The 8,551-nt window shown below is 41.8% G+C and overlaps 1 pseudogene; it reads right to left on the minus strand.

The window, feature by feature from the left end:
- Window positions 1-5,653: 5,653 nt before the first annotated feature.
- Window positions 5,654-6,274, minus strand: LOC123191551 (GDSL esterase/lipase At1g28600-like; annotated as a pseudogene).
- Window positions 6,275-8,551: the final 2,277 nt, after the last annotated feature.

Consider the following 8,551-nt stretch of genomic DNA (forward strand, 5'->3'; position numbering starts at 1 on the left):
CAAATCATGTATGGCTCTCTCAAAAGGTGTGTACAGCAAGGATGATTGTGGTAAACTAAAAAATAAAGACTCAAATAATACAAGACGCTCCAAGCAAAACACATATCATGTGGTAAATAAAAATATAGCTCCAAGTAAAGTTACCGATAGAAGTAGACGAAAGAGGGGATGCCTTCCGGGGCATCCCCAAGCTTTGGTTTTTAGGTGTCCTTAGATTATCTTGGGGGTGCCATGGGAATCCCCAAGCTTAGGATCTTGCCACTCCTTGTTCCATAATCCATCAAATCTTTACCCAAAACTTGAAAACTTCACAACACAAAACTTAAAGTAGAAAATCTCGTGAGCTCCGTTAGCGAATGAAAACAAAAGACCACCTCAAGGTACTGTAATGAACTCATTGTTTATTTATATGGGTGTTATACCTACTGTATTCCAACTTCTCTATGGTTCATAAACTATTTTACTAGCCATAGATTCATCAAAATAAGCAAACAACACACGAAAAACAGAATATGTCAAAAACAGAACAGTCTGTAGTAATCTGTAGCTAGCGCAAGATCTGGAACCCCAAAAATTCTAAAATAAATTGCTGGACGTGAGGAATTTATCTATTAATCTGCAAAAATAATTAACTAAATATTACTTTCCAAATAAAAATTACAGCAGTTCTCGTGAGCGCTAAAGTTTCTGTTTTTCACAGCAAGTTCAACAAGACTTTCCCCAAGTCTGCCCAACGGTTCTACTTGGCACAAACACTAATTAAACACAAAAAACACAACCAAAACAGAGGCTAAATAATTTATTTATTAATAAACAGGAGAAAATAGCAAGGAATAAAAATAAAATTGGGTTGCCTCCCAACAAGCGCTATCGTTTAACGCCCCTAGCTAGGCATAACAAGCAAGAATAGATCTAGGTATTGCCATCTTTGGTAGGCAATCCATAAGTGGCTCTAATAATAGAGTCATAAGGTAATTTAATTTTATTTCTAGGAAAGTGTTCCATGCCTTTCCTTTACAAAAATAGGAATCTGATATTTCCTTCCTTCATATCAATAATTGCACCAATCGTTCTAAGGAAAGGTCTACCAAGAATAATAGGACATGAAGGATTGTAATCTATGTCAAGAACAATAAAATCCACGGGCACATAATTCCTATTTGCAACAATAAAAACATCATTAATTCCTCCCATAGGTTTCTTAATAGTGGAATCCACAAGGTGCAAGTTTAGAGAGCAATCATCAAAATCACAAAAACCTAACAAATCACACAAAGTCTTTGGCATCGTGGAAACACTAGCACCCAAATCACATAAAGCATAGCATTCATGATCTTTAATTTTAATTTTAATAGTTGGTTTCCACTCATCATAAAGTTTTCTAGGGATAGAAACTTCCAATTCAAGTTTTTCTTCATAAGATTGCATCAAGGCATCAACAATATGTTTAGTAAACGCTTTATTTTGACTATAAGCATGAGGAGAATTTAGCAGAGATTGCAACAAGGAAATACAATCAATCAAAGAGCAATTTTCATAGCTAAATTCCTTGAAATCCATAATAGTGGGTTTAGCAACATGTAGGGTTTTAATTTCTTCAATCCCACTTTTATCAAATTTACCATCAAGATCAAAAGATTCAGAATTCTTGGAACGCCTTCTAGGTAAAGGTGGATGATATTCAGTCCCATCATTATCAAGATTCATATTGCAAAATAAAGATTTAATAGGGGACACATCAATAACTTTTACATCTTCATCATTATTTTCATAGGAACTAGAAGAACACGCTTTTATAAAGGCATCTTTCTTAGCACGCATCCTAGCGGTTCTTTCTTTGCACTCGTCAATGGAAATTCTCATGGCTTTGAGAGACTCATTGATATCATGCTTAGGTGGAATAGATCTAAGTTTCAAAGAATCAATATCAAAAGCGATTATATCAACGTTCCTAGCCAAATCATCAATCTTAAGCAATTTTTCTTCAATCATAGCATTAAAATTCTTGTGCGAAGTAATAAATTCTTTAATATTAGAATCAAAACCAGAGGGCATCTTATTATAATTTCCATAAGAATTGTTGTAGGAATTATCATAATTATTACAGGGATTACTAGGATAAGGCCTAGGATTGAAATTTCCTCTATACGCATTGTTACCAAAATTGTTCCTACCAACAAAATTCACATCCATAGATTCATTATTATTCTCAATCAAAGTAGACAAGGGCATATCATTAGGATCAGAAGAAATACTCTTATTAGCAAATAATTTCATAAGTTCATCCATCTTTCCACTCAAAACATTAATTTCTTCTATCGCATGCACCTTTTTATTAGTAGATCTTTCGGTATGCCATTGAGAATAATTAGACATAATATTATCTAGGAGTTTAGTAGCTTCTCCTAAAGTGATTTCCATAAAAGTGGCTCCCGCGGCCGAATCTAAAAGACTTCTAGAAGCAAAATTCAATCCGGAATAAATTTTTTGTATAATCATCCATAAATTTAAACCATGAGTATGGCAATTACGTATCATTAATTTCATTCTCTCCCAAGCTTGTGCAACATGTTCATGACCAAGTTGCTTCAAGTTCATAATATCATTTCTAAGAGAGATGATCTTAGCTAGAGGAAAATACTTAGAGATAAAAGCATCTTTGCACTTATTCCATGAATCAATACTATTTTTAGGCAAAGACGAAAACCAAGCTTTAGCACAATCTCTAAGCGAAAAAGGAAATAACTTCAATTTAACAATATCATTATACACATCTTTTTTCTTTTGCATGTCACACAAATCAACGAAGCTATTTAGATGGGTGGCGGCATCTTCACTAGGAGGGCCGGAGAACGGATCTTTCATAACAAGATTCAGCAAAGCAGTATTAATTTCACAAGATTCAGCATTAGTAAGAGGAGCAATCGGAGTGCTAATAATATAATTATTGTTGGTATTGGTGAAGTCACACAATTTAGTATTATCTTGAGCCATCGCGATAAACAAACAAACTAACACACAAGGAAACAAAAAGCAAGCGGACAAAAAGGGCAAATAGAGAAAGAGAGGGAGAATAGAGAGAGAGGGCGAATAAAACGGCAAGGGTGAATTGGGGGAGAGGAAAACGAGAGGCAAATGGCAAATAATATAATGCGGGAGATAAGGGTATGTGATGGGTACTTGGTATGTTGACTTTTGCGTAGACCTCCCCTGCAATGGCGCCAGAAATCCTTCTTGCTACCTCTTTTAGCACTGCATTGGTTTTCCCCGAAGAGGAAGGGATGATGCAGCAAAGTAGCATAAGTATTCCCTCAGTTTTTGAGAACCAAGGTATCAATCCAGTAGGAGGCTACGCGCAAGTCCCTCGTACATGCACAAAATAAATAAATCCTCGCAACCAACGCAAATAGGGGTTGTCAATCCCTATAGGGCCACTTACGAGAGTGAGATCTGATAGATATGATAAGATAATATTTTTGGTATTTTTATGATAAAGATGCAAAGTAAAATAAAGGCAAAATAAATAGCAAAGGAAATAACTAAGTAGTAGGAGATTGATATGATAAAGATAGACCCGGGGGGCATAGGTTTCACTAGTGGCTTCTCTTGAGAGCATGAGTATTCTACGGTGGGTGAACAAATTACTGTTGAGCAATTGACAGAATTGAGCATAGTTATGAGAATATCTAGGTATGATCATGTATATAGGCATCACATCCGAGACAAGTAGACCGACTCCTGCCTGCATCTACTACTATTACTCCACTCATCGACCGCTATCCAGCATGCATCTAGAGTATTAAGTTAAAAACATAGTAACACCTTAAGCAAGATGACATGATGTAAAGGGATAGACTCATGCAATATGAAGAAAACCCCATCTTGTTATCCTCGATGGCAACAATACAATACGTGCCTTGCTGCCCTTACTGTCACTGGGAAAGGACACCGCAAGATTGAACCCTAAGCTAAGCACTTCTCCCATTGCAAGAAAGATCAATCTAGTAGGCCAAACCAAACTGATAATTCGAAAAGACTTGCAAAGATAACCAATCATACATAAAAGAATTCAGAGAAGATTCAAATATTATTCATAGATAGACTTGATCATAAACCCACAATTCATCGGTCTCAACAAACATGCCGCAAAAAGAAGATTACATCGAATAGATCTCCACAAGAGAGGGGGAGAACATTGTATTGAGATCCAAAAAGAGAGAAGAAGTCATCTAGCTACTAACTATGGACCCGTAGGTCTGAAGTAAACTACTCACACTTCATCGGAGAGGCTATGGTGTTGATGTAGAAGCCCTCCGTCATCGATGCCCCCTCCGGCGAAGCTCCGGAACAGGCCCCAAGATGGGATCTCGTGGATACAGAAAGTTACAGCGGTGTAATTAGGGTTTTGGCTCTGTATCTGATCGTTTAGGGGTACGTGGATATATATAGGGGGAAGAAGTACGTCAGTGGAGCAATAGGGGGCCCACGAGGGTGGAGGGCGCGCTTGGGGGGGGAGGCGCGCCCCCTACCTCGTGGCCTCCTGTTGATTGGCTTGACGTAGGGTCCAAGTCTCCTGAGTTGTATTCGGTGAGAAAATCACGTTCCCGAATGTTTCATTCCGTTTGGACTCCGTTTGATATTCCTTTTCTTCGAAACCCTAAAACAGGCAAAAACAGCAATTCTGGGTTGGGCCTCCGGTTAATAGGTTAGTCCCCAAAATAATATAAAAGTGGATAATAAAGCCCAATAATGTCCAAAACAGTAGATAATATAGCATTGAGCAATCAAAAATTATAGATACGTTGGAGACGTATCAGTCGCCAAAGGATCTACGCGGCGGTGCCTGTGTTAACTTGTGAGAATGTCATGGCAACGGTGGCATGCAGATGCAACTAGCTGTTCGCCGGCCGTAAAGAGACGATGATGGCAACTTGCTGTTACCCATAGAGTCATCCAGTTCTAGTATAGGTTTTTTTCTCATCAATAATGTATTGTAGATTTTTCGAAAGGAGATCAATCATGGTAGATTTATCTCTTTTTCTACGGGAGATTTATCTTATAGTACCATATATGCTAGATATTTAATGTTTCCGTATCACAAAAGTATGTTATGAAAAGTTTTGGAAACTAGATGATATTCCACGCATATCACAAAAAATGATATTTAATGTTTTCAAGACGCCGCCGCAACGCCCTGTAGAAGTGCCGCGCTCATCGACCTCTTGCCACATCCCGCGCCATAGCCATCAAGGGAGGAGGGATAAGGGGCCCCGCCGCCGCCGCCACCTAGGCTTCACCCGACGGCGCCCTCCGACAACGGCGAGGGTAGGGGGAGGCGGGTAGGAGGTGCGGGCAGCGGCGGCTAGGGTTTCGCCCAACCGCCTGCGGGAGCAACTTGGGCGGTCTATGTGTCGCTAGTACCTATTCGAGTACTAGGATTAATAGCAGCTACTTTTGCTAGGGATGAAAATGCCAGCAATGAGTATGAAATTTAACCCCACAAATGCATGGGTTCCTCCGCTAGTTTAGATAAATATATGTCTACTTCAAGCCAGATACATATAGTGACAAAAATTGATATGACCATGGATATGAATTTTCAACTCTAGCACACAGGGCGCTTTAGGCCAGTAAGAAACAAACTATGATCATACTAGCCTACAACGTGCATTATTGGTGGATCCGCGTAGGGGCCATGGAGCCATCCATTGGCGATGGCCCTATAGGCGGACTCCGTCAGGTGGAAACCATCCCACTGAAGCGTCTGAGATGAATCTGCACACGCCTTCACACCCGGCATGCCGCACCCTGCGTTGAAGTCATAGTTATGAGGAGGGCCTCCTGCACCATAACAGATGAGGAGGGTTGTGCTGCTGTTCAATCCTGCGAGATGCCATGGGGAGATTGCAAGTTTACATCTTTTCTTGTAGAAGTACATTAATTTTGAACTACAAAACACCTAGCTAAATTAATCAGAAAGGAGTATCCACTCACCAAATTTCCCCGGCATATCTAGAAAAGCTAGGATGGGTCGGTAGTACTCGGCGGCAATGATCTTCATATGTGGGTACTTGTGCTAGAGCACCTTGATCCACTGGCGGAGGAGAGAGTTCTGGGAGTGCCCCATCCTGTTCCCACTCTTCAGGCATCCACGTCGATCATACTTCACCTTCTTTGGGCTAGCGAGCATTGTGAGAATTGGTGGTATGCAGCCAGTCGGGAAGACATCTGCCACAACGATGTACTTGGCGCCTAGCTGGATCAGTCTCTGCATGGGATTGTGAATTCCTCAGTTTACCTTGAGTCATACACTAACATATAGGAATACAAGTGTTAGCAAACAAAATATGAGCTCTTTTATGGTACCCTGGGGTAAATTCTGACCGTCAATTTGTGAAATCGTGCGGTGTGTGATGACATATACTGCTCCAGTTCTCGCAAGCGGTAGACCATGCACTGGTTATCCCCCGTCCTCCACTATATATGTCCTGAGGGCATTTTGGGAACAAAAAATCGACAGAGTAGAAAAGGCACCAGCCCGGCCGTGTGTCGAACAGTCCCACCCGGCCCTCGTGCCCAACTAGCCCACCCCGCCCTCCCCATCCCCATCCAATTTCGTTCCCTCCCCTAAAAATCCAATCCAATTTCGTTCCCCATCGTTTGCCTTCGTTCTCCACCGCGCTCACAAGGGTTCCGGCCGCCGCCGGTGAGGGCCTGCCATTTATGACGGATCAGGAAGCTGCCGAGCTAGGCCCATCTTCCTCTCCATATACGCGGCAATGCTTTACCTCATCCCTCCATCCCTCCTCTTCCTCGCGCCGCAAGGCGCTCGAGGAGGACTCGCCGTCCCTCGACGCCGCTACTCCCCTGGACCCCGTCGCACTCCGGGACAGGCCGGTGCTCACCCCCGACTTCTCTCCGCCTCGTCTTCTCCATGGAGCTCCCTGCCGACGCCCCACGCCGGAGCTGTGGGCCAGCCTCCCCTCCGGCAGCACGCGCCACCCGAACCCAGTTGGCCACGTCGGCAATTTCAATATTGCGCTCTCACAGTCCGGCTCTGCTTGTGCCAAGCTCTAGGTATACGTTCTAATCCTCCTTGCAAATCTTAGGCTGAAATTGGATGTGATTTGCTTAATTTTATTCTATTTGCAACAATTGGCGATTGCTATGAGTACTTATTGACATATCAGTCTATGGTTTGAGCTTGTGATGCAACTGTCATTGTACTGAACAGTGTGGAACGAAATCGTCAGTTCGAGCGTGCATGTACTTGAGTGTTGGTAGATTTCTTCTATCTGGTCTTCAAAAATACCCAAATCAACGCATATTTTGTCATGGTAGTACTGATCAAGAAGGTGTTGACTTGTACATTTAGTTCACATGGCCGAGATATGCACTTGTTTAACTTCACACTTGTTAATTACAGTCCAGTATCTGCTAAAACTTGCAAGTACAGGAGGATGAGTGCTCTCTCTCCTACAGGTCAAAGAGGCCTCCAGGTCAAACAATGCTTGCTGTCACTAGAAACCGATCAAACTTAAAATTCCATGCGAAACCATGTGCTTGAGATTTCCCACTGGAATACTCATGTACGTGCTTTATAAGTATAAGTTTCTCCAGTAGAGTCTGTCTACTTTGTCATGACTAAATGCTTCAAAAAGAGGGATCACACCCCATGTATGCCTTCTATTTAGTTTAGGTCAAGCTAAAAATTGTTCCTGAATTTCCAAGCCACTTATATGTTCAGTTGTGTGATTTGCAGGCTGAGACCTTGCTAGGTTACTTGCGTGAGCAACAACAAGGGGGCGGCTCCAGAGCTGGACCAGGCGGCGCAGCTACGAGCATGGCTCGGTAACACGCTGGTCATGCGACAAAGGTACGAGCTTGTCTAGGCAATGCAGCACTGATATGGTGAAATGCAGAAAGTAATGCTTGGTTTGTCCTTCACCTCGTCGGCTCTGTTTCTTTATTTGGGCATCGAGAACAGAGCAGCCCTATATGTATGGGGCGCGATGATCATGTGTAAATAACAGCCGGCTTTTGGCTTAGTTTTGTGAATGTACATATGTGGTCTGCGACTGTGAGTGATGGAAGGTTAGATGGCTGGTAACTAACATCAGTTGAGAGGAGCATCCAGGTTATCTTAGGAGAGGACATGGTCGCTGCTTAGTTATATGTGTGGTGTTCAAGTTGTAGCTGTGTACAGGATGTATGTTTAGGGCGGTAATATGGTAATGTCGGCTTGGCTTTGCAAGGTTATAGGGGAATGTTGGATAGCCAACCATGTCCTTTTTACTTGATGTTTGGAGTCCAAACCCCCCTGTGTCCGTTTTATGATCTAGCGTGACTTGTTTCGCAAAATAAATCTAGAAATGGCGGACAGGCCCAAATTAAATACCAATTATCCAGAAAAATATAAATCTCAATTCTCACTCATAGATTATGACCAAGTGATGTTAGACCGATCTATTTGCTGACTTATTTTTTACTTTGAAATACCAGTCTGGTTCAAATTATACACTGATAATCGAGATTCCAAGTAAGATTGACA

This window comes from Triticum aestivum, chromosome 2A (assembly GCF_018294505.1).
Source record: "Triticum aestivum cultivar Chinese Spring chromosome 2A, IWGSC CS RefSeq v2.1, whole genome shotgun sequence".
Lineage (NCBI taxonomy): Eukaryota > Viridiplantae > Streptophyta > Magnoliopsida > Poales > Poaceae > Triticum > Triticum aestivum.